Source organism: Macrobrachium rosenbergii, chromosome 40 (genome assembly GCF_040412425.1).
Source record: "Macrobrachium rosenbergii isolate ZJJX-2024 chromosome 40, ASM4041242v1, whole genome shotgun sequence".
NCBI lineage: Eukaryota > Metazoa > Arthropoda > Malacostraca > Decapoda > Palaemonidae > Macrobrachium > Macrobrachium rosenbergii.
The window spans coordinates 2,204,200-2,230,699 of record NC_089780.1 but is presented as its reverse complement, the minus strand read 5'-3'; the positions used below and the strand labels follow the sequence as shown (position 1 = coordinate 2,230,699).

Sequence of the window (26,500 nt, the reverse complement as noted above, 5' to 3'; positions counted from 1 at the left end):
TGAGAGGAATTCAAGATCCATCTAAGAAACTAATAGCCTTCAATAACAAGAACCAATAATGAGACAAAAACTTATACATAGAAGTAACTGATCACAGAAAAGTAAATTGCAAAAAGAAATTAATACTCAAGGGAAAAACAAATGGTAAAGAATAGAGAAACAGGTACAAATGATACGAATAACATTTTATCAAATTCACTTGAAATATTAATGCAAATAGGAACACAGGAGGATGCTACTATGAAGTAACAGAGGAGGGTCATGATGGATTGGTCATGATGGATTGGAAATTAAAGATAAAAAAAAAGGGCTTTGGAAAGACCACCACCCAAAACGACAAAACCGACAATTACTAGAGAAACATCGGTCAAACCAAAGACAAAAAATATGAAGAAAGAAAAAAAGCTATGAATATACCCTTATCTCCTAAAATAATAGTAAAAGCTATGAATACATATACAGTATCCAAAACACCTTAGAAGTGGAACACAACCGTACCATAGATAAAAATGACTACGTAAAGTCCCCGCTCAACGCGTTCTCTATAGAGAACATCCTGTTTTCTGCGGTGCCTTCACATCGACCTAGGGTCGATCAGAAATATGTTTATCTCCATAATTGTAAATTGTATATTTTTTGTCTTTCTGAACAATCATGCTTTACATACAAGTAACGAATTATTTATGTTATGTGTCAGACATTATTGATCACTGTTTTCTGTATGAACCTGTCCTGCTTTTGTAAAGAATTAGCTCGACCTCAGGTCACCTGTAAATCTTTGTACCCGCGGTCTCTGCATAGTATGCAGACATCTGCATCCTGTTTTATAGTGACAAACGGGAAGGCCCTCGGGAAAGCAAGACAGACTTACACAGCAAAAACACCCAAAAACACCACTAGCATAAATGCAGAATCACTACACGAATACCCCCTGCTCTCTTTCCCCAAATTCAGATAGATTCTATAAGAAAACCAGACGTCATATGCTGCAGTAGTGGTTTTGGAGAAGAAACACCCGGGAATAAAAATACAGCTGAAACCGAACAGAGGACTTTTCACAATTACACCTCAGACAAAGGAAGCCATTGAGATTCTGAAACGGGAAGCTCAGATACCCGATCCAGCAGAAAAGACGCAGAAGGCAATCATTTGTAGATACCCAATAACCTTCCCCATAGATCCCATAAAGGAACTATCCTACATCCAGGAAGCAGCAAGATGTAGAAACAAGGCAGGAGACCCAACAAGAAAAGTGTTAGCAGTCTTCAAAGGGAACAGACCAGATGAAATAAGTCATCCCAATATGGGGAAAATTCCCAACAGAAGCTTTCACACCTGAACCCTTGAGAGGCTTCAGATGCCAGTGTTTCGGACACCACCAGAGATAATGTGTAGCACAGTATGTAGTTTGTGGTGTCTGCAGTTCAAGCCACAACACCACCAGCTGCATACAGACAACAATAAGGAGACAACAAAAGCCAAATGCCCCAACTGCGGACAAGGACATCATGAATGGTACAAAGGATGCACAACACGGCTTCAAATAATTTGGAAAATGAAGGGAGTGCTCCCTCAGGCTCAACAACACCAGCAACAACTACCCCACAGACAACCACACCAGCAACTACCACCCCTCCAACAACCACACCTGCAACAACTACCCCTCCAACAACCACACCAGCAACAACTACCTCACCAACAACCCCAACAGCAAGCCCCTCCCACAAGACCTCCACAGCAGCGCGCACACAATCCTACACAACAGGTGCAACCACCCCAACAACAAACTGCACCCACACACCAGCCTAAGCAACACAGACAACACAAAACTCTACCACCACCAGCCCCCCCTAAACAAACGAGACCCCAGACTCCAAGAACACAGAAACCAAGACAGGCTTTGATACACAGACTCCATCCACAAATCTCACTCCTTTCTCTGCCTACAACACCCCAGTCACAAAAACACCTTTACTTCCAAATCCTACTCCTTTCTCCACCATCAACACCCCAGCCAGAAAAACACCCCTACTTACCCTCCCCCCTGCCCCTACCACCGCACCTTCATCCTCACATCCTACCCACAGCATTTGCACCAGTGCCCCAGAGTCCCCCTCCAAAAGAAATGCAGTCTCCTTCACCTTTGAGGAATTTAGGCGAGAGGTAGCCAGGGTTGTAGAAGCAGTTATAGCACAACTCTTCCCAGGAGTGGACTACACAGCAACACTGAGGAACCAAAATGGCTGAACACAATCCAAATCATATAGACAACCAAAACTGCAGGAACACAGTGCATACCAATCTCAAAATCCTTCAATGGAACAAACAGTGCCAACAAAAAATATGCCCTCCTGCAATCACAAGTGCTATCAGAAGGGCATATCATCATCCTCCTACAAGAAACTCTAGTAAGAGATACCACCAAATTCACATTCCAGGGATACACAGTGTACAAAACCCCACACACAAATGAAAACAGAGGGCTAATCACGCTTATTAAAGCAACAATTCCCTCCGAACAAACAAGAAATATAGACTGTGATCAAGGGATTGAAATGCTAAGTGTCCTTAAGAGACTAGCAAATACCTCCCTAATTGTACACAACATATACAAAGGCCATAACAAAGCCTTTGAAGGAGAAAACCTTTTCAGTGAAGCCACCAGAGAAAACACCTTCGCAGGAGATTTTAATGCCCATCACCAGTGCCTACACTCAAAGCAACATACGAATGCAGCAGGCAGACACACAAATCTGCTAATGGAAGAATTTCCTGAAGTCAAGCTGCTAAATGACATCAACGAAGCTACACACCTCCAAGGCGGAAGGCTAGACCTAAGCTTCATATCCAAAAATCTACATGAAAACTGCACATGGAAATTGCACCCAATACTGGCCAGTGATCACTTTGCAACAGAAACTAACATAAGGATAACAAAAATACCTCCACCACCACCACCTCCTCCTGCAGGTTGGAGACCAGATCTAGCCAACTGGTCAGTGTTTGAAAACCATATGACCAGTTGGGTGACAATACATACGAGACCCGGCCCAAAACATGAATCAACTGCAAGAGGACTTTGTAAAGAGCCTACACAATGCAGCAAATGCTTCCATGCCAAAGAGAACCTTGGGTACAAACAAAACCCCCCACAAAGACAGCTGGTACTACAACTCAAGAATCAAAGAAATGAATTCGAGAGTTAACAGAACAAGGAAGTTCTTCAGGAAACAACCCACAGATGAACTACATGCTGTCTTAGAGATGTAATGAACCATGCAACCCAAACAGACAGAAGTAAAGCAGGAAACCTGGCTGATGTGGTGCTCTCAGACGACCCATCTAACCCCAACTGCGAAAATATGGTGGTGATTCAACAGGGTATCAGGAAAGATCAGGCCAGCACAAGCACATCATCCCAACAGGCAGAAGCAAACAGACTTGAGCAACATTTTGCTGACAGGACCAAAATGGCACATCTGCCACCAGCCACAAGGGAAAGGCAGGTGACACTAGATCCAGGGAGATGGCTAGTTAACACAGCATGCAATGAGCCTGATGACACTGACACACCACTCACAATGAATGAGCTTAAAGCCCTCCAAAAAGGAAAGAACATTGCTCCAGCATCAGACATGATCACATACAGCATGCTGAAAAATATGGGCACAGCAGCCAAGGAAGTACATCTCCACATAATCAACAGAACATACACTGAGCAAGTCAGACCCACACAATGGAATCAACAAAAAACACAGCCAGTTCCCAAACCCAAGGAACAGACTTCTATGGAAAACATGACCGCTACATCATCGACTATATGGTTACAAAGAAGGTAGGCACAATTAACAACAGAAAATCAATTGTTTTTCTCGACCTAGAAAAAGCCTATGAACTATCAGCACAGCCGTCACCCTTGCAACCTTGGTGGACAGAGTTAAGGGTAACCTGTTAGCATGGGCCAAAGGATACATGCAAAACAGACAAGCCAGAGTCACCTTCCAAGGAGCAAGCTCAGATTTTCTCAACTTAGAAAACAGAACACCACAGGGAGGAATACTTAGCCCCTTCCTCTTCAATGCACTGATGGAAAATGTAGCCACAATCACCCTCTTGTAGCCACAATCACCCTCCCAGAGGGAGTTGAAATTTTCATATATGCAGACGATGTGTGCTTAGTGAGCACACACAGGTACAGATCCTACCAAAATATGCAAAATGCAGTAACACAAATTGAAAATAGCTGTACAGATCTTGGTATAAAAATCAATACAATAAAAACCAAAGCAATGGCAATTAAACATGATCTAAACCCAAGCTAAATACAACTCATGGGTGAACCCATTGAATGGGTAGAAAACTGTACCTGGGAGTAAATATCAACAAACAACTCTCTCCACGTAAAGAAATAGAAATACTCAGGCAAAAAATAAAATGCAGGCACAATGCCACGAGAAGAATCACCTCTCTAAAACAAGGAGCAGTATACCAGGCCCTCAGAACTTTCTACATACAGACAATAAGGTCAACTGTTGAGTACGCAGCACCTGTCCTTACTCGCACCACAAACACAGAACAAAAAATCTTCGAGGTAATCCAGAACAATGCCCTAAGACTCATCACAGGTGCACCCATGTGGACTAACTTGTGTGTCTTGAGAAACGAGACAAATTTACAATCTCTAACTCACAGAATAGATCAGAGAAACATATCCATGTTGCTAAAAACCTTGAAAGGTAACAGGAACTGCCCACTCAAGAGAGAGATCAAGAAAAACATCGAGCTTCACGAGGAACTAGACCCCCCCAAGACATATGCTGGCGACGACCTAGCAGCTTAAGGAGAGTAGAAATGCAAAATCAAGCTGCTGCAATCAAGGAAGAAGCGTCAATCACAGAGTACAAAGAACAAGCACCCTGGGAGCCTGAACTATTCAAAATAAACTTGACGATCCTCCCTGCCGGCAAAGAAGCATGCACTGCTCAACAGGTAAGGCTAGCAGCCCAAGAGGCAATCAGGAAAACTGCAGCCACAAATGAATATTTTACGGATGGATCAGTAGATCTCAGCACCCCGGCAGCAGCAGCTGGGGTCCACTCAACAACCCTCAAAGGATGCTGGAGGCTCTCTAACAATGCCTCCACTCTACAAACTGAACTAAGTGCCATTGCAAAAGCTCTGGAAGACACTCAGCATAGGCAGGAAACAACAATTCATACTGACTCGAAAGGAGCAATACAGGATATAACAAAAGAAAACACCAGACTTCTATCAAGCATATGGGCAATCGCAAGCCTCCATCAAACAGAAACAGGCAAATAACACTAAACTGGATTCCGAGCCATGTGGGAATCCAAGGAAACGAAGAAGCAGATTCTTTAGCAAAAAGTGGGTTGCTACACAGCAACATTAGTATCAAAATCACCCCGTCGCTCACACAACTGAAAAACAAGGCAGTAGCACACTGCCAACTGCAGGAAGAAAGCAAAGTCAGAAGAGCTGTTTTCGGTGTCTCAAAAACCGCCCAATGGTACATGGACACCATAAACCTAAAACCACATAATACAACCAAAGACATGTCACGGGCCCTAGCAGTCATAATCCATCGGCTAAGGCTAGGATACCAATGCACATGGCAAAGAACAGTAGACAATCCCCAACCATGCAAGCACTGTGAAACAATCCCTGAAGAACCCCTGGAACACTACCTTCTTGACTGTACAGAAACAGAACAGTTAAGAACAAGATATGAAGGAAATGAAAGAACAGCTAGCCAAATAAAGTACATACTGGCAAACATTCATGAATTTGCAGGCTTCCTATGCTCCTACCCACCACCACGGTAACTCTAAAGAATCCTTACCTTTAACCACCCGCTCTCCTTCCCAATTCTTAAAACAGACAACAGACCCGACCCCTACTTTAAACCAGACAACAAATCAAAAACCATTCCATATCATCTCTAACTGCTGACACTTTAGAAATCACTCTCTCCCCTATCAAAATCACCTTTTATCCACCACAATCAACACCCAACAAATGCACAAAACACATACACACAAGAATTAGGACTGGACAAGGAATATGGCTTTAGATCATCACGAGCTAGCATACTAGCTACCTGTGCCTACTAAAATTCTTCTTTCTTCCCATTTGTTGGCCTCTCCCACTAGCCAACACTCACTGCTATCATACTTTTGTCCTCATCTGATGGGTACCTTAGGGTTCAAAGAGGTTGCAACCTTGCGTGTTAAATCTTTTCACTTCAAAATCACCCCCACCAAAATCACTTTCATGCATCATAATAAAGTTTTCATCTAACCTACCCATCTCACAGACTCATCAACAGAGTTACGGACTGCTCTAGGAGCAAGAGCCCGTGCTGGCACAAGGCCAGCTAAATCTGAAACAACAACAATCAATAAACTAGCAGTACTTGTCTTCCCGCTCATATTTCGCACTTCTCTCACAACTATGTCAAGGGAGAAGAGATTACTCCACCAATAATTGGTACAACAAGAACGAATAAATTAAGAAATATACACGATAACTCATGTGGATGTAATGATTGTTCATTGCATTGTGCAATAACGAAAACATATCAAAATATGGTTTAACAAATTTCATGAAATATAGAAAAAAGAAACCACTGATTTAAGCATCCATGAAAAAGGTTGCAAGTGCATTGAACACTTAGTATATTATAAAGAAAAACAAATGAATGTCGTGAGTAAATTATTAGAAAAAATCCAAGCTGATAACAAAATGAGAAAGCAAAACTTGACCTATAAAACATTACTTTTTCAATAGCTATATTATACAGTGGAACATAAATGGTCTGCAGGCCATATTACACCTGAAGTGCAACGGTTATTAAAAGAATATAAACCAATCATATGTTTACAACATGTCAAAGTGTCAGCAATAGTTAAATATACCTTAGCGCCACCATCACGAGAGGAAGGAAATTTAGGTACAGCTATTCATGTATATAAAATAGTTCATGACAGTACCTGTAAACATTACTGACTTACAAATACTGTATCAGGTAATAAAATCCGAATAAAAAATTATAGTTATGTAATTTATAATTTATACAACCAATCTAATAAAAATTATGACTGATAAAGAATTACTTAACAGTGCCAAGGAACCTACATTAATAGTAGGTGATTTTAATGCTCACAACCCGATATGGGACTATAATTGTACAAACTCAAATAGAGCAGGAAGTAAAATAAAAGAACTCAGATTCAAACAACAGGTGCTGTATAAATTATAAAATCAGCACATTTTTCAAAAACACGTGGAACGTTTTCCTCAGCAGACTTCAACTCTATTTACAACAAGCACAGTAGACAGACTGGACTGGAATACAGATGACCTGCATACCAGTGATCATGTCTCAATATTAATTTCATTATTTTTTAGAAAATAATCCCGCCAAGCATGTCCCTCAATATAACGTTTATAAAGCAGATTTGGGAGCGACATGAATTACAAGGGCCGAGGCCAAGTTTTTTTAGTTGACATGGGCCTCTCCCTTTATATAGCTCACGCGATCGCCCTCGCCACTAGCTCAAACTGGTTCGCCCTAACCATCAGAAATTTAACTTCGTTCCTTAGGAACGGATGGTTAGGGCGAACCAGTCTGAACTAGTGGCAAGGGTTGCTGTCCTGAAACCACTTCTGAGCCCCCGGTGCCTGGCTGATCTGTAAGTTGTACTGGTAAAGTTCCCAAAGTCTCATTAATTCCTCATGGAATGGTAATGGAGCTTGATACAGTGTGGTGTCATTGTGTAGTTTTTCGTCTGCTAACGTAGCCAAATTGCGGTATCTGGCAGCCCTCCGTGGCCACACTGACTACGCCACATCCACCATTGTGAAAAACCACAGTACAATAATGCTTTATATTTTTGTATTTAAGCTTTGTCAACAAAAGAAAATGCCTGAATTATAAAATTATACTAAATATGGTTGTTTATTTAATCCTTAAAGTTTATATGACGTCAGTTTTGTATAAGGAGCCATATAATATGATTGTCTAAATCTGCACATTCACGGTATCTTATGTATAAAATATAATTGATAAAAAATGTGTGCAAAATGAGTTTATATCTCCAGTCGTAAAAAAAAGTGCCAAAATATATAGATATTTTGAAGTCAACTATCCACTCTGAATGACAGCCAACTTGAGAAGACAACGGAAAATTTTACCACACTGCTTTGCTCCCTGGTCCCTGCCTTCGTCTTGTTCGAGAATCAAATATTTTCTTCTTGGGTCATCATTATCACCATCTGAACTCCAGTAAGTGTGGTTGGTGTATAATGCAAGTTATAAGTTTGATTAAATTTTATGTAATGTACCTTTTGGTAAGATTATCGAAATATCTCTACCTATTTATGTTAGAAGAATTGCAACTAGAGATTTTATTCTTTTCAACTTATATGTTAACCTCAGTATATACTGTGATATAATAGGCTTATCACTGGCATCTGTAATGACAGGCTACTGTAGGTGGTATGACTTGTAGGTTATGCCTCCCTAGAGAAAGATGAGGGATGACTGGTTAGCTAATGCGGATTTCAGCCCGTGGTTGTCCTGTGTTGAAGGAGATCCTGAGAAAGCACTTTGCAATATATGCAACTAACAGTTTAATGCTGAGCTATCTACCATCAAACGGCATAAGGTGAGTTCATCCTGGTTATCTTATAATGGCTGTCAAGTGAGAAGTAAAAAAGTACTGTGCATTATGTAGAATACATGTGCATACCATACAAGTACGCTACACCACATGCATAAATATATAACATGTGTATGTGTTATATACGGTATGTATTTAAAACATTATTTGGAGCTCCAATGAATGCCATCCTTTTTTATCATATATGAAATGTGATTTTCTTTCTTTTTCTGCTATATCAACAGACACGAAAGGCTTACATCACCAATGAAGAGCTCTGGTTGCAGAATCGGGAGGAACTTAAGAGATCATCGTGACGAACAACCAGAGAATCTCCATATTAATAAAAGAGTAGCATTAGCTACAATAATTTGCCAATCACCATTGCTGACCGCCTGGTTGAATTGTCCAAGGCAATATTTCCAGATTGGCCATTGCTCAGGGTTTATGCATGACAAAGACCAAATGCACAGAGATAACGAAAGCCCTAGGTAAATACGTCACTAATGAATTAGTTGGCAAGTTGAAGGCTCACAAATTTTCAGTTATAATAGACGAGTCCACTGATGTCAGTACCACCAAATGTTTGACTGTTATTGTTAAGTATTATGATTTTGAAGCCAGTATGTTAAATGTTATTGTTAAGTGTTATGATTTTGAAGCCAGTATGTTAAAAACCGGAACGCTAGAATTGCTTAATGTATATGATAATGACACAATGTGCTGGATCAATGGAGGACCATTTACATAAATTATCAATATGTTATCTTTTTACCAGATTCCCTTAAACAACTTTGTTGGATTTGCAGCTGATGGGGCATCTACTATCATGGGTGACCATAATTCTCTTATAGCAGGTTATGGGAGCAGTTACCAGGTATAACTATTTTCAGGTGTATTTGCCACAGCACCCACTTGTGTGCCTCTGAAGCTGCAGAAACTTTGCCCAGGCACTGCGAGGACCTTCTCAGGTATGTGTATACACAGTTTTCTCATAGCACCAAGAGGAAACATCAATTTACTGAGGCTCGAAAGTTTTTAGAAATGAAACCCCGCAAAATTCTGCATGCTTGTCAAACCAGGTGGCTTTCGCTTCATCAAGCTGTTCAGAGAATCACTCAACAGTGGGAAGCACTGAAATTTTATTTTACTGGCCAAAAGAAGAGGAGAGACTCAAGTCTGTTGAGTACATTGTTAAAGACAGAAGACCCAGCAGTTTTCTTATATTTCAACTTTAATTTTATCCTGCCAACTTCTGCGAAGCTCAACCTAATGTTTCAAAGGGAAGGTCCATCTGTTCATTTGTTGCATGAAAACATAATTCAGCTTTTCAGAAATCTTCTAGGGTACTTCTGTCGCAGAGAGGTAATAGTTAAGGCTGATCTAATGGCTTTTGATCCAAATTTAAGTGCCAATCACAAACCTCTAAACCAGATATATTTAGGATCAGCTATCCACGTGCTTCTACAGATGAGGAATACACCAAAAAACCAGGTATGGTTGAATTTGTACAGTTACGTTGCCGGGACTTTATGATTACTGTGCCAGGAATTACAGAAAAGGTTTGATCTTAACTCGCCCTTCTGGCATATGGCGTCCTTCTTGGATAAAGAGAAGCTATTTGACAGCAAAAGTAGAGAGCTTATGCCTTCTCTATCTGATTTTGTTAAGCTTGTGCCTCACCTGTACTCTGGAGATATGCAAGTTCTGGACAATGAATGGCAGAACAGACACAGACACAGTGTGCTGGGGTGTCGTCGTAGTATGGTTGGGTGTACTGATCCCAGAATCCGTCATGTGGTTCAACTTGAGGGGGTTCATACTTACCCTTTTCTTTCACTTTATTCACAAATTCATTAAAGAGTTTACCTTCTTTCATCAGAGACATAAGTCTAGAACGTTCAGCTGTACGTTCAATCTCTTCAACAAATAAGTCTAACATTTCAGAAGCAATTGATAAGTTTGTCACTTAACGTATCCATAGCACTGCAACCCACTCAAGCCCTACTACTACTACCAGGCCAAGAGAGAGGTAAGTTAACTCATGTTCTTAAAGTTGTTATGGTGATATGGCTGAAGGCTAACTTTGATCGAGAGGTTAGGCGATTTCACCTTACCCCTCACTCTGACTCCACCTTTAAACATTTCGCCTTATCCATTTCAGGAGATCATGGAGGTGCCAAGCCTGGAGATGGACTGGGCAGTACTGGAATGGAGTGTGATAGCAATAGGGGACAAGGAATACAGAGTCCCATTACCATTCCAGGAAGAATTAATGAGACTTTGGGACCTTTACCAATACAACTTACAGATCAGCCAGACACCAGGAGCTCAGAAGTTGTTTCAGGACAGCAAGAAAACACAGAATGCAACAGTCAACAGGCAACTCCAACTCATGAAAAATGCAGTGATAAGGAACTTAAAACTGATAAAGCATCCAAAACTCATACCCCAAGTGCCAAACAAGCCAGTTCAGCCGGCAAAGAAAACCAAGACCCATCAAGGGCAAATCTTAATTCCTCCACCACTAAACGAGCAAGATCTGCCTCAACCACCACCCCACAATCCAGCTTCAACAGCTCCAGCTCTACAGACAGCAGCACCTCACAGCCAAACCAAAACAATGACAAAGAAAAAGTAGGCCTAACATACAGCAGTGATGGAAAATGGCAGAAGGCAGAAAGGTCGCCATGTACCAAATCTCAATGACTTCAAGCCCCAACTTTGCAGCACTCCAAACGATGGACTCCTCCTTCTCTTCGTTGGGATGACCAATATCCCCGAGCCCCTAAGCAGCATATGACCTACGGAAGCAACATACAAGATAATGGGCCCAAGGATACGCCTCATGGCAGAAATGATTAACACATCGAGCAGAAAGATCAGGAACAGCATAATGGATCTTATTTACCAATACTTGATGGAAACAAATGCAGAGATAGAACAGATCAACAAGAACATTCCAGACCAGGACTTAAGGACACAATAACCCAATGCAAGCACAAATTCAAGAAACTTTTTGGAGAAGATTCTGAAAGGGAGGATTACAGATGGGGAACAATGGAATTAACACAGGTGGATAGAAATAGAGCTGGGCCAGCTTTCAACAGATCATCAGATAGAAGGGGAGCTGACAGACGAGTTTCAGGAAACATTGAGGCGGAAAGTTCCCAAGACTCAGGAGGAGAGACAGAAGCAGAGGAAAATAGCCATGAACAACCAGCATTCTGGGAGGGTGAGCTCAGAACCACCATCATCCACAGCCCAGTCACCCTCAACAACAAGAGAAGGCGGCTACCAGGATTCATCTGTAAGGTCCATGAACAGGGAACAGATACAGAACACAGACACATCTGCTACAACTCATCAAGATCCCATGCATCAAGGAGGAGAAAAGCTATCTTGGAATATTTTAGAGCCAATAATAAACAGACTTTCGAGTCAATTAAAACACAGCAACTCTTTGAAGATGGGCAATGTTTCTTTCAATATCTCAACCATTACGGTCTCATCAACACAACTAAAGTTGGAGCTGGTATCACTGGTTGGGACGCAACTCTTTGAAGATGGGCAATGTTTCTTTCAATATCTCAACCATTACGGTCTCATCAACACAACTAAAGTTGGAGCTGGTATCACCGGTTGGGACACATACATAAAACATTACAAGAACTTTAGGCCAGGAGCTACAGACATTGATATGAACTTTGGCTGTACTAATATCCAAGGTATGTTCTCCTTAAAGAAAAAAATTAGACTTGCTTGAGATCCAGGACTCTAAAACCATGTCTTATACCAAAACTAAAGATGCTATATACAGTATCTTTGAGCTGACAAAACCCATGAATCCATCAGCCTTAAAGAATTTGTCTACCCAAGATTTAGAAACACACTACTCTTTCTACAGACCAAAGTACACATCACATCTAAAATCACTGTGGAACATTTGGATGAAAAATGAAGTAGACAAGATTCAGGAAACAACATATCTAGACAGGTTGAAACAGCAACATCCCAACTGCCCACCACCAACAGAAGATGATTTGGATAATGTCAGTTGGTTGCATCATATTTTGAAAAGAGAATAACATTAACTGGAGGAACTTTTATGGTTCATTCTGTTACGTCTTTGATACGCTGGACAGTAAGAAAAGTGCATTTGTTATCCAGGGAAGAACTAATACTGGCAAGAACATGGTGAAGCAAATGCTGCTTGATATCATGGACCCAGTAAGGATTGCCAAGACTAGTGAAGGGGATAGATTCACATTCAGTCACCTCCCCAATGCAATGTGTGTTCTGTATGAAGAGCCAGTGATTAATATTGTCAATGTGCAGACTTACAAAAATGTTCTGGGTGGGGTGGAGAAAAGACAGAAACAGACGAAGGGATCTGATCATGAAACCATTCCTTGCATCCCTTGGTTCTTAACATCCAACTATGATCTAACAGTGCATTTAGAAGGGTTGTGCAAGGAGGCAATCAATTAAGGATCATAAAAATTCAACTTCAACAAGCCAATAATAGATGGAATTGTCAACACAACTGGCATCCCAATGGCTCCCCAGCATATAAAGCCTGAGTCAGTCCACCATTTCCTCATTCAGCGTGCTGACATCATTAAGCAAGCAACACAAGGTGTGAAGGTCCTCATTCAGGATGGCAGATTTAACCCCAGCATCAACCCCTGCAAGTACACCCATGAAAAGTGAAGCAGAAGGATCAAGAGATCTCCGTGTGAAGAGGTCCCTAGGAGATGCAGTGGATACCATTGGTGAGTAAAGTGGTTGGGTGATGTGGTGTAGTGTCAACTTTGAATAAGTGGTTAGGATGCACTCACCACACCTCTCATCCCAACTTCACCTTTTACCATTTTGCCTTATCCATTTCAGAACAACGAGTTGGTGCGACACATGGCTTAACTTTTGATCCTAGAGTTTTCTGTAAACCCGTCAGGCCAGAATACAGGCATTATGTTACCATTACCAATAACCTGAGAAAGCAGTTTCCACAACCGAATGTCTTCTACCACACACACTACTCTAGAACTATTACTCTATATGTGACCACCTTATGTTCTTTTACTCTTTGAATCAGCAACACAAAACAGAAGAATATAACTTTTGGGCATCTACTGTAAGTCATCAGCATGTAGAGTAGCAGAAGCCTCATGAACCACGACTTTAGTCCATGGCAGGCATGAAGAAACACTACGTGATAGGCAAACAACACTCAAATCAGGGGACGTTCGAATATTCTTTGCTGAAAACCCCCAAGTGACTTCCTTTCAGTGGGCTAGTGATACCAGTGCTGCTTGGGCACTTGCGACTGATTGCCCAGCTAACACATTTAATTCTTTTATGAGGCTTATCAAAACTAAGAAAAACTGTTGGTCAGTTCTTTACAAGAAAATTACCCACACCCCACTGGCATACACCTTCAGATAAAGATTTGGTGGCTACAGAAGTTGCAGCCACTACTGATGTCCCTAAACATACAGTAATTATAAACTTACACCTTTTGGGGATGGTTTAAATGATCTGGTAGAGTGGAAAGAAGCACAAATCAAATTCCCTCAATATGAAGGAAAAGCTTTACACAAGTACCAAATAGATTCTGGGGTACCAGCTCAGTTAATCTGGTTTGATAGGAAAGTTGGAACAAACACACAGACAACAAATACTGCTAGAGCTGAAGAGTGACAAATAGTGACACAGAAATGAGTATGAACACAACTTTTGAGTTTCTAACCATGTAAATAAATGAAGATTATCGCCACCCAGACAAGAGGTTTATAAAACACACTGTTGCTCCAAGTACCAAGCCTACTGGTGCTGGTAACATTAATACTGATTATTCTGTTAGTGGTAATAACAATCATTTCTAATTTCAGATGTAAAGACAGTTTGCAGAGAAATCAATGAAGTCAGCAAGAAGTTAATTCCAAATCACCTAATCTCTGACCTGTTGGGGTTGCTTTTAATGTCTATGGTTATGAAGCTTACATCGCTGCATCTGGGCAGCACACGGCAATCATCGAGTGCTGTACTTTAGATTCTAAGGCTCTAGAACCTTTCAGATTTTATGTTAATGAAAAGCTGGAGAAAATATCTAACCATAATCTTAAGTTCTTTAATGCTACTATTGCTGAAAAATTACTGGTTAAGTAAATGTCTTATTTATAAGGATGTGAAGCATTATAATGTTCAGGATACTCATTTTTGTGAGTCCAGACATGCTATTACCATGGAGGACATCAAGAATTTTAATCATGAATTTATACACAACTTACGTAAACCAGAAAACTCACGTAAACCAGAACCTACCCAATAAACAAAGAGGGAATCCCTAACATCGATGACATTTCAAACAAGCCGTGTATTTCTACCAGGTCTGTTATGTTGTTGATTTGTATGAATAGCAGCATTTAGTTCTGATTAGGGTGGATGGTGATTAGGTGAAGTACATGTTAAGTGGTTATGGTGACATAACCAAAACCACTCATTCCAAGTTCACCCTTCTCCGAATCACCATATCCGTTCCTTCACTCTGTAAATATTCACTCCAATTATTTAAAATTGCCTTTTTTTAATCGCTCCTTTCACCTTTTTTTTTTTTTTTTTTTGAAAAAGATCCTGATGGTTAGGGATAACCGGTTCCAACTGGTGGTGGGGGTGACATCTGGTTTCAACTGGTGGAGAGGGTGACCAGGTGTCCTTATAAAAGGTGAGAGGTAAGACACAAAGTGGCAGTCACACCGAGCGGTTACGGTGACAGGATGTCTGGGTCAAGCACTCCAAAATACGTCACCCACCAATTCCTGTTGACAGTGATTTTTCCAGCTATATTTATCAGAACTGTTCACAGCTTATATACAGAATTATGTACCATTCTTCAAGCTCAAACAAACACAGTTGACTGTATATAAATTCTGTTTTTGTTTTGAATAAATTAGTAAGTTTGGAGACGCTGCCTCTTACTCATGCCTTCACTGCATACTAACCTTGATTTAGCGAAAGAATTACTGCAGCAAAAAATTCATTTGACCATGGCTATCCCAACAGTAGAAACCATTACCATGCTTTAGGTTGGCGTTATAAGCGTAATGTAACAATGCTATGCTTTATTTGTAGGAAAGGACATAATATACAGTACAAGTGCTGAAGAAATTAAGGACTTTAGCCATCTCAACATGACCACTGAAGACACTGACACTCAAAACCAAGTAGGTTTTTGATTGAAGATGAGGTTTTTGTGGGCATGGAATGTGACAACACCTAGTCAGACTCCGAATCGGACTACATGGAGAATGATGATGTGAGGCTCTTTGACCAGCCCAAAGAACTGCAGGAAGAAAATCGTGAAATATGTGATAGTGACGATCAAGAAAATGAATGGGAAGAATATAAAATAGATGTACCAAAGCTATGAAATTATTAGTTTATGCAAAAAAAATTCTTTCCCCAGAGATGGTACTCACACCCTTCTTCCCCTCTCGATTTTAATTCAATTTTTACCAATTTTTACCATGGCAAAAGATAAACCTAAAAAGTCTTCTGCAGCAATATTCCAATCGGCAAGATAGGAAAGATTTAACAGCCAAGGAAATCATAGCATTCCTTGGATTACTTGTCCACATGTCTGCTACATAACGCTACGTAACATTTCAATAAATCATGTGCTCAACGCAAGTGGATTCCAGGGAATTTTAAAAATCTGTGTTTAGCAAGAAACACTTTCTACATTTTCTGGGACCTACACATTTCTCCATGGGAAAGCTCCGATATTTTGAAAGAACGTAGGTCAAAGGTTCAAGTTATAGATTATGTCAGCCCCAATTTCTTAAATATTACCATCCAGGACCTAATTTGTCTGCCGTACCATTCCAAGGTCGCGTTGGAAACAAAGTCTACAACCCTATGAACCCTACAAATTGTGTCTATGAGTATGACAGCATGTTCTTTGATTGGTTATGTTTTGGCTCTAACTCTATCATTCTTGGCAATTCTGATAAACTCAACACCAGAATTATACTGGAATTAGTTGACATTATCACAAACACAACAAAATCTAGTGGATACCATGTATTTAGACTGTATACTAACCTTGATTTTGCGAAAGAATAATCGCAGCGATAAATTCATTTTACCAGGACTATCCAAACAAATTGAGCTGGGCTTCCAAATGACAAAAAAGGTTAAGATAAAATTATCCCCAGGAAAATACATTTGATACTGTAAAATTAAAAGTTACCATGTTTTAAGTTGGCAAGATAAGTGTCATGTATTATTCATAGGAAAGGTGCTTATATACAGGTGCTGAAGAAATGAAGAGGAGGACTCTGGCCGTCTCAACAAAACCACTGAAGACACTTAAGACACTCAAAACGAAGTAACCATCATCTCAACAAGACCACTGAAGACACTTCGACACTCAAAACAAAGAAGTAGGTCTTCAACTGAAGCCAAACTCTCTGGCCATGGTCATATATAAACACAAGGTTCATTTGCTTAGGCTAAGTACCATCAAGCAATGATCATGGCCAACAGAAACAAACCAAAAGAAGTAATTGCTTTACAAAATATCCCATGCACTTTAATTATACAATTCTCTATGTAACAACTGTTCACCATAGAGGAAATAAAACCAGAGGCAATCAGTGACTATACAGCCAATAAGAGGGGTGCTGATAAGGCAGTCAGTACTATTCTTCGTATGCCTTTAGCCTAAAGACAGTGAAATGGTGGCAAAGTTACTAGGCTTTCCTTAAGTGTACACTTCACATCTGACAAAGGCTTTGTATAGTCTCAACATCTGAGTTCGGTCTGCACCCCACAAAGTGTGGGACAGAACTTTCAACACATTCATTGATTTCAGGTATTTTGTCTTAATATACTTCAGATGTGGAGCCCAAGTCAGCTTATTAAAAATCAACCTAAGAAACCCTGTTTCACCAACACATGGAATTCTCTGCCCATGTATGAACAGATCTCAATCAGGATGGACTCCTCTTATACGGCAAAAGTGCATGGTTACCATTTTACTAGTTGAAAACCTAAAACCATTCATCTCAGCCCACTTTACATTTTCAATGCAGAACTGAAATCAGCATTCAGCCACTGCCATCCTTCTTGCTGCAAAAAATACTGAAAGGTAATCAACTAGAAGAGTAACTTACATTTGGGAGAATTACTTTGGATACCACACAGATTGCTAAAGCAAACAAGGCTACACTTCAGAACACTTCCTTGTGGTACTCCTCCTTGATCTATACATCTGACATTGTTGCTCCAACCTGAACCTTAAAAAGCCTAGTTTTTAAAAAAGGCTTGACAAAAAGACAACTTGCCTCTCAGGTTACATTCCTAAAGAACCCTCAGAAAGACCAGCCGGGAATAGTCAAGAGCATCATCCATAGAGGGAAGTCATCAGCTGCATCTATTGAGCTGTGTACCTGGAATGTTACCAAATCAGCTTTACCAATGTTCCATTTAGGTAACCTTGAAGATGGAGGATTTGAAGACATTCTTTACTATTGCAAAATGGTCTCTGGTAAAAATATTCATTCTCCAACTGAAGTCAATTGCTGACAATGTGCCTGTTTGAACAAGGAAATGGATGCACTCCACATTTTAGGATTCCCACATTTTCACTTTCTACAATGGAATCAAGCCAATTTCCTCTTCGATAGGTAATGTTATCACCCAAAAGAGGGTTTCTGCTATTCGTATCTCCCAGAATAACAATGGACGTTAAACGGGGAATGATAGGATGTATACTGTTCCTCATTGGACAGGTGGGTAAGGTTCTCAACTAGCACTCTGCTGGCCCCGCGTTCTGATTCTCCGACCGGCCAATGAAGAATTAGAGGAATTTATTTCTAGTGATAGAAAGCCATTTCTAGCTATGTGGTGGTTCGGATTCCCTAATAAGCTGTAGGTCCCATTGCTAAGTAACCAACTGGTTCGTAACCACAAAGTAAATCTGATCCTTTGGGCCAGCCCTAGGAGAGCTGTTAATCAGCTCAGTGGTCTGGTTAAACTAGGGTATACTTAACTTAGGATGTATACTCTCATGGGCTCAGACACATATTATTACCAATCAGCCTCCGGCTAAGTTACACATACAGGACACACTTCTGATATGAACAACCTTTGTTCTTCCCATTAGGTCTTAATCCCTGACAGCTCCATTGGAGAAAATTTTTGAACTTAGATTTTTTGAGGCAATTAAACTGGAGCCCCCTTTAATGTTAAGTGCTTTTTCTTTATTACCTTACCCCTGCTTCTTTCCAAGAGACTGATTATGGCTGCCTTCCATTTTAAAGTCGACAGTGGTGCTGCTTCCATGGAGGAGGAAGCTGCTGCAGCTGGCACAGCCTCTCCAGTATCATGGGTGTTGGGCACCTTTGATGGTGTCTTTAAGGAAATTTCAAATTCTGGAACACCAGATACAGCTCGTGCTGTCTGAGGAGAGGTGGAAGAGTCAGACAATTGGTGCAGGCTAGAGTGTCAGCTAAAGCTGGTGCAGCCTCCAAAGAGTTGGGAGTGCCACAGACAAGTGGCACGGCCTCCAAAGAAGCAGGAGTGCCAGAAATTAACAGCCTCTGAAGAGGCAGGCGTGCCAGAAATTACTTGTGCAGCATCCAAAGAGGCACAAGTACAGGTCGCCAATAATCTTCCCTCTACATTCTGTAAGGAAGCACCTCTGTTTACTTACAATTTCTTCTTTGGCTAGCAGCAATACCACAAAAGGATATTACTGGTCTAGTGTCTGGTTTAATCCTTCCTATTTTGCTCTGAAAATGCGATGCTTTCAGTTACCCTTTATGTAAATTTTTTTCCACAATGTACACATCACAGTTTTGTGAAGATGGATGACTGTCTCCAAAATGTATACATTTTGCTTCTTTATAATATCTACCATGCTCTACTTCACTACACTTAACACATGTTGCAGGCTTGCCTTGAAGCCTCTCCCTACAAGATCCAAGAATATGACTATATTCTTGACCAAACAATATCTCTTCAGTCTTGGGATATATTGCTTAAACTTAAAAAGTAACCATGCTGCTTTTATTAAACTAGGTAAGCAGGTAGAATGAAATGTAATAACCAAATTTGGAAGTAGAACTAAGCCTCCATTGATGATCTTTTAATTCTCCTGCATGTTTCTCTTCTGGGTATGTCTTTAGTTCTCATGCAAATACATTCCCAAAAAGTATCTACTGAGCAGTCTACTCTAAGTCCAAGGTGTAATAATGCCTTTAATTGTTCACTTTCTTTTGGTGACGCTGATTCTGTCATTTTTCCCGGCTTCAGATGATATCTTAGGCTCTCAGCCACAACACTTCAATGTCTCTGTACACATTAAAAATGTTACAATTAGAATCTCCCAGATTAAAGATCAAAAACTTATAAGAGTAAGTTTCAAATATCCCTTTTCCTATTTCACATACATTTCTGGTCAATTTCCCTTGCACTGTGCTGGAGAATAGGGTTCTAGTGTAATTATACTACGTTTCCAAGCTATGTCCAAGGAAAGGTGTCAGAGGAGGGTGCACAGGCTTTTTTCCTATCTAAGCAATAATAACGTATCAAATTAATTTTCCAACCAATTCCCCTTTCCCATGTAAATATACACACAAAGGGTAGTCGGACGAAAATGTGTAGCTATTTCACACATTCATTTCCGGGTCAGTATTTATTTCTTTGTATATTTTTATCAACATCAGGAACATTTTGATATTAATCACACTAAAACCGTTAAATATTTTACAATCCGTGATTTTGACACAAAGGGTTTTTTCATGGGTTACATTTTCTTGAGGCCTGGGAAAAGTGTGGAATAGTACCTGCTCAATAAATCACAACTTGCATCAAACCAAGAGTTAACCCTTCTGACAACTAAAAAATACCACTGATGTTATCTCTGGCAATGAAGAGTAGTAACTTCTCTCGCAAGGTGGAAACAGATGACCAGTGTCGTGTGCTGATTTAATTTGATTTATTCAAGTCTGGTGTTACGAACTGGCACAGTAACCTTTTGGCTATTCAGTGCCAGTGTCATATGTTCATTAACCTTGTCCGCGGGGAATTTTAACAGTCTCACGATAGTAAAAAATCAAGCAGTTAACACTTTCTGAATACATAATGCCTTCACCAAATAGTTGTTCCAACTGCAGGCAAATAACTGAACACATCCCTGAGAGAGAGAGAGAGAGAGAGAGAGAGAGAGAGAGAGAGAGAGAGAGAGAGAGAGAGAGAGAGAGACTCGGAAAGCAACCATAACATATAAGACATACCTACTATACCAAGAGGGGGAGGAGACATACACAAGCCACATGATTCAATGAACTGGCAAATCACCAAACCAGGGAGCAATTAGTCTATACTTCTTTACTCTTCATTATCCTAAGTAAACTGTCTGATACTCAAGGGCATAGGCGGACAACTTTCGTAACTGCTGAATAAGTCTTATGAAGTATTTCAAGTACCTTGGAACTTCAGTGACTCCTAAGATCTTTGAACATTTAAGCAGGAAAGGGAAAACAGTAAAATAGAAAATTCAACCACCAAATTATCGTAAACAGCCTGAATTTTAGAAAGCTTAATGACCTAAACAATGAAGTAAATTAAGTTATTTCCTGAAATGTATGACGTCATTGCATTCCTATTCGTCCCCATTGGTCACAAGTCCTGAATCACTGACAATTTTTCACATCACTTTTGTCCAAACCACCTGGCAGTGTGACAGGCAGAAGGATTTCAGCGACTGATTCGTTTTGCCAGTAACACCTTGGTAGTAACTTTCACAACCACCCAATACCTCAGAAACAATAAATGGGACCAATTACAAAATTAGTCCCATTAACAACTAACTATACTACCTTACTTGTATTATTAGCTGCACAATTAATTACACTAAAATCTATTGCACAACATGCACTTAAAACGAAGCTGGTCATGCTTACTCAAGCTCACAGCATCGTGCCCTCACACTTACAGTAAAATTCAAGTTTAAATGTAACTGACTTTGCATTGTTAAAAAGAAACCAAACATGTTTATTGGTATAAAAGGGACCCAAATTTCAGCCATGGTAATTAACGAGTGCACAGCCAACCCTCACTATTAGCTTTAGGAGCAATACTCTTTTTGGAGTGCGCGACGCCATACAAATTGACATTTATTAGTATTTACTTCTTTAAGAACCTATTTCCCTATAATAAAAATTTATTCATAAATTTAAAGGAACATTCCATAATTACCAACCTGCTATCGAGCTCACAAACCACAGGTTTTTGTAATATAAAAAGGTTTTCAAAAATATTAATTTCAATAATCAATTAAAATATTCAAGTCACGTTTTACGTTTTGAGAGTCAAACGACGGAGAGCCCGGGCCAATTATCGAATTATCACTTTTTAATGAGGAAAGGCAAACCTGCAGATTTTCATAATATACAGTTTCTTCGATAGGAACGTTTGTGGAGATGGTATTTCAGTTATTAACGATATTCATAAATTCATACGTGTTTTTAATGTATATTTATATAAATTATATATTTATATATACTTACATACATATTCATATATACACTATACATAATATATACATATTTCATGGATTTATATATACATACGTATGAATTCATCAAAGACGTTACTATGAAATACCCGAGAATGCAGTGTTAGCAAGCTATGACATTTACACCCTGTTCACAACTGAACTGATTTATGCTTACTAAAACTGGCGTCGCAACATCTAGGTTATTGACGCCGTAATGTAATTAAGTAGCAAACTAAAAAAAATAAGTTTCATATAATAACTAACATATAGAATATACAGTATATATCTTGTGTGTAAACAAATTTATGCTAAGCACATTTTATAGGTATATGATCTGGAATTTTGTTGAGTGGGCCCGCCTCCCTAGAAAAGAAACAACTGCTCTACATTACAATCCTCCCCGAGAACCGTGCCAAGGATAAAATGTCCCTCCCTGCTATGTCCCCAGGAGAAGAACCTACGCCGTAGGCTACCAAGACTTCTGGGACACTCGACCAGCAAATGTCACAGTCATTGCAGAATGGATTTGTTTTCACCTGACACCATGAACCCTAGAGTGAATCTTTCTTGTCCCATCCTTAGCCTGCGCAACATCGTTTCTATCAAAGAAACAGCATACGCCCACACATATACATATACATATACATATCTATATACATACAACCACATACATACATATACATATATTTAATGTGCATATATATATATATATATATATATATATATATATATATATATATACATATCCATATATATAATATATATATATATACATATCCATATACATTTACACATCCATATACATAACCATATATATACATATACATATATTTAATATGTGCATATATATATATATACATCCATATACATTTACTCATACATATCCATATACATAACCATATATAAATATATATACATATATATTTTATATGTGCATATATGTATATAAATTATGTATATAATACATATATATAAATTATATATATACATATATATATATATATATATTATATATATATATACATATATATATATAATTAAACTGCTAGAGTGCTATCCAATATCTTTCAAGTGACATCCATGGTAGATACATTTGTAATCCGAAGAAAATGTTACTGGCAAAATTACCTATTTTCACTTACCTTTCTTCTTTCTTGATATCTGACAAGTCGCTCTGAAATAAAAATAAAAATTATAAGTAAATAATTCAATAAAAAAAAAGAAACCGGGCAACTATTAAGTCGGGCACTGCAGAATATTTGCCTCTAAGATTAATGGTTTCTCTCTATGCCACCTTTATCACTGTCACATTACAAAGAACTGACTACAAAAACAGAACCTGGCCATTTCCAAGACTTAAATGACTGTTTATTATAACGTTTTAGATGCTGGACGTGATGTCACTTATGATTCACTGCAATAAAAAATGCACGGTCATTTTTCCTCATGACCTAGTTCATGTTCGTTATCATTAACACAGTAGAATGACCTTTATCCCGTGATCAACTTTAGAAACCCAGACTAAACAGGTTTGCCAGTAAAAATAACTAGCAAGTCATTTAAGGTAACCTAAGAAAAGATAAAACCCAAAACAAAAATTGGGGGTACGCTCTTACAATTCTGCCGAAAGGAATTTTGCAGATGGGGTAAAAGCAGGTTAAGGTTTAATAGGTTACGCCGACATAAACGACAAGGTAAGTACAGCAATACAATGTTTCCACAACCAAGATGGAGAAATTAAACGTTATAATGTTTCGTCAAATGTTTTCCTGTGCCTTTATTCTCTATTATAAAAAGGCTATGTCAATGGGTACGTGAAAATAACGGATATTCTTCACAGGGGCACACACACAGAATGAAGAAATTCACCAAATTGTTTACCTGAAATTCTATGACGTAGTTGGAAGACCACTATCATGAATCATAACCCAGTTAGTTGTTTCCAAACTCGTATTTCTGAAATCAACCTACTGCTATAAAGGAACACACACACGGAACCTGCAGGATTTCACTATAAATACCACGACAAAATTTATGTACTTCATTGTCGTCACATTAAAAATGATGTTATGATACTGGTAATATGGTAAATGAGTATTTTACAAACTGCTTTTGTGAATAACCTGAAGTTTCTAAGAAAACATTTCAATAAAAAGTTGGCTCGGGATTTTTAACCAACCATCAATACGTTTACAAAAGCAAGAAAAGTATTTTCTGCATGCATCTAGTGTTTATAAAGTAAACAAGAGAAATTTAACTAAAAATAGTGACAACGCATAAATCTGTTACCATAGCATAGAGGTGACTTTTGTTAAAAATTTTACCATAGAAAGATATTCGTTTAAAAGCTCTTGCGGTCGGCAATTTCTCGTTCGCTAAAATTATATAAACGAAACATATACACAAATTGCTTTCGTTATCTTCACAGCTTTCTGGCACAGTAGCCTATGATAACGTCAATAACACCACCGACAATTCATAATTTTAAACATCTGTCTGTACGTTAAACTGAAAGGTATTCCTAAGTATTAGCTCCGCACGGCCTGTACGGAACGGTTCCACGAATGCGGGCAACATTAGGGAGCCTTGTTCCAAAAGGGACTGGCTAAGGAAATCAATTATAAAAGGAACCATACTGACCTTACGTACCCTAACCTAACCCGGGAGGCCGTGCTACTTTACCTCTTGGTGAAAGAAACCACTTTTTACCAAAAGTTCTCCTATGACTGCGCATGCGCGATAGCAAAATTATAATCAGTTCTGACGTTACAGTCGAACGACTAAAAATAACGCTAAATTCTTGATAAGCAACCAAAATACTATAGAAAGTCGTTTCGGAGATAATGCTTAGTTCTACCAACTGAAATTTGCCCGTAATAAAAAATAACGGAAAGAAAATGTGTCGCTACGTATTGACAATCCATATGTATACATTATAAAGGAGCGAAACATCACATCGCGGAAATATTTTCTTAAATTTCAAATAGCAGATTGGTAATGGTTATCGTAGAGTAAATGACGCAAATTTCAAGTAACTTACCAGTTTCGTCTCTGAGAGACACAAATTGGGAATCGCGAACACGAATGCGCTACCGACGATAATCACACAACACTGACCACTGCACACACGTCAAGACCATCACACAAAGCGGACACGCGAAAACCTCGAAATGATTTGGGACCGGCGATTTGCCTTTCTATCTACTCCAATAAACATCGACCATGAAGCTCTGACAGTTCGCTGATCACAAGAGCTCTGGGAAAGTGTCTGGCTGTGGCGCCATCTGTTGAGAAGCAGCAGTTCTACTTCCAAATAGCTATTTTTTAAATGTTTCCCTACATAATCTGCATATAACTTACTGTATTACAAAGCAAAGTAATGTATTAACTTTAAACTACTATAACTTTAGAATTAGCGTGCAATATAAGCCTTCCTGAGTATCAAATGCTACAAATACTAAGTAGTAGCATTTATCAAAGCGAGAAAGAGAAAGTCCACCTTTTTTTTTAAGCAAACTGCGATTAGTTTCCCGTTCTCAGCGTTTTCTCACGGTTTGAAAACTGGTTTTGCCGAGGAAATCTACACTCACATTTACTAATACTCAACATGCTGGAATACATACGAATCTGTAAATATGTTAACAGACGCTATGACAACTGGCCCGGAGGAAAAGTTGGAGTCAAGTGTTCCCCAAGTGCTGCCGAAGTGTACCAGACATGAAAGCACTTGGCGAACGTTGTCCCACTCTAGACCAGAGGTTCTCGACCTTTTTCGTGTGATGGAACCATAACTAATGTAATCATTACCGCGGCGCCCCTTCTTCACCATCCCATCATATCGCATGAAATAACCTCGTGGTTAATGAATATAACTATTATCCATACTCCAACCAAAATCAGCACACCGTACATGCGGAAATATACCGTACAAACAAAGAGCACATCAGGAGAATCAGATAAACATAGAGTAGACACACTGATAATAATTATATGAAGACTTCTGTATACTTTTTTTTATTTTTTTACAAATGTTCATCGAGATGATTTAGCCAAGAAATAACTGATTGCAACCTTGCGGCACCCCCCGGCACTGCCTGCGACTCCCAGTTTGAGAATCACTGCTCTAGACCTTGATTTCACTGTTTCTTCACCGTCGGTTGTCATCGTCCAGTTGGGAGATCCTCAAACATATACATCACATTTTTGGCCAAATTCAAGTTCTTTGTCATCGTTTTGGGTCCAAGTC

General features: G+C 39.3%; 1 long non-coding RNA gene and 1 pseudogene across 1 annotated transcript in view; one reads left to right on the top strand and one right to left on the bottom strand.

Moving 5' to 3' along the window:
- LOC136826041 (uncharacterized) overlaps positions 1 to 25,481 on the bottom strand; it is an 855,957-nt gene extending 830,476 nt beyond the window's left edge. Inside the window, exons 1-2 of the long non-coding RNA XR_010849509.1 lie at positions 25,295 to 25,481; positions 23,397 to 23,428 (exon numbers count right to left, since the gene is read on the bottom strand). This is a non-coding gene — a long non-coding RNA (uncharacterized lncRNA). The remainder of the gene's footprint in view (positions 1 to 23,396; positions 23,429 to 25,294) is intronic.
- On the top strand, positions 4,852 to 10,220 carry LOC136826384 (zinc finger protein 862-like; annotated as a pseudogene).
- Positions 25,482 to 26,500: the final 1,019 nt, after the last annotated feature.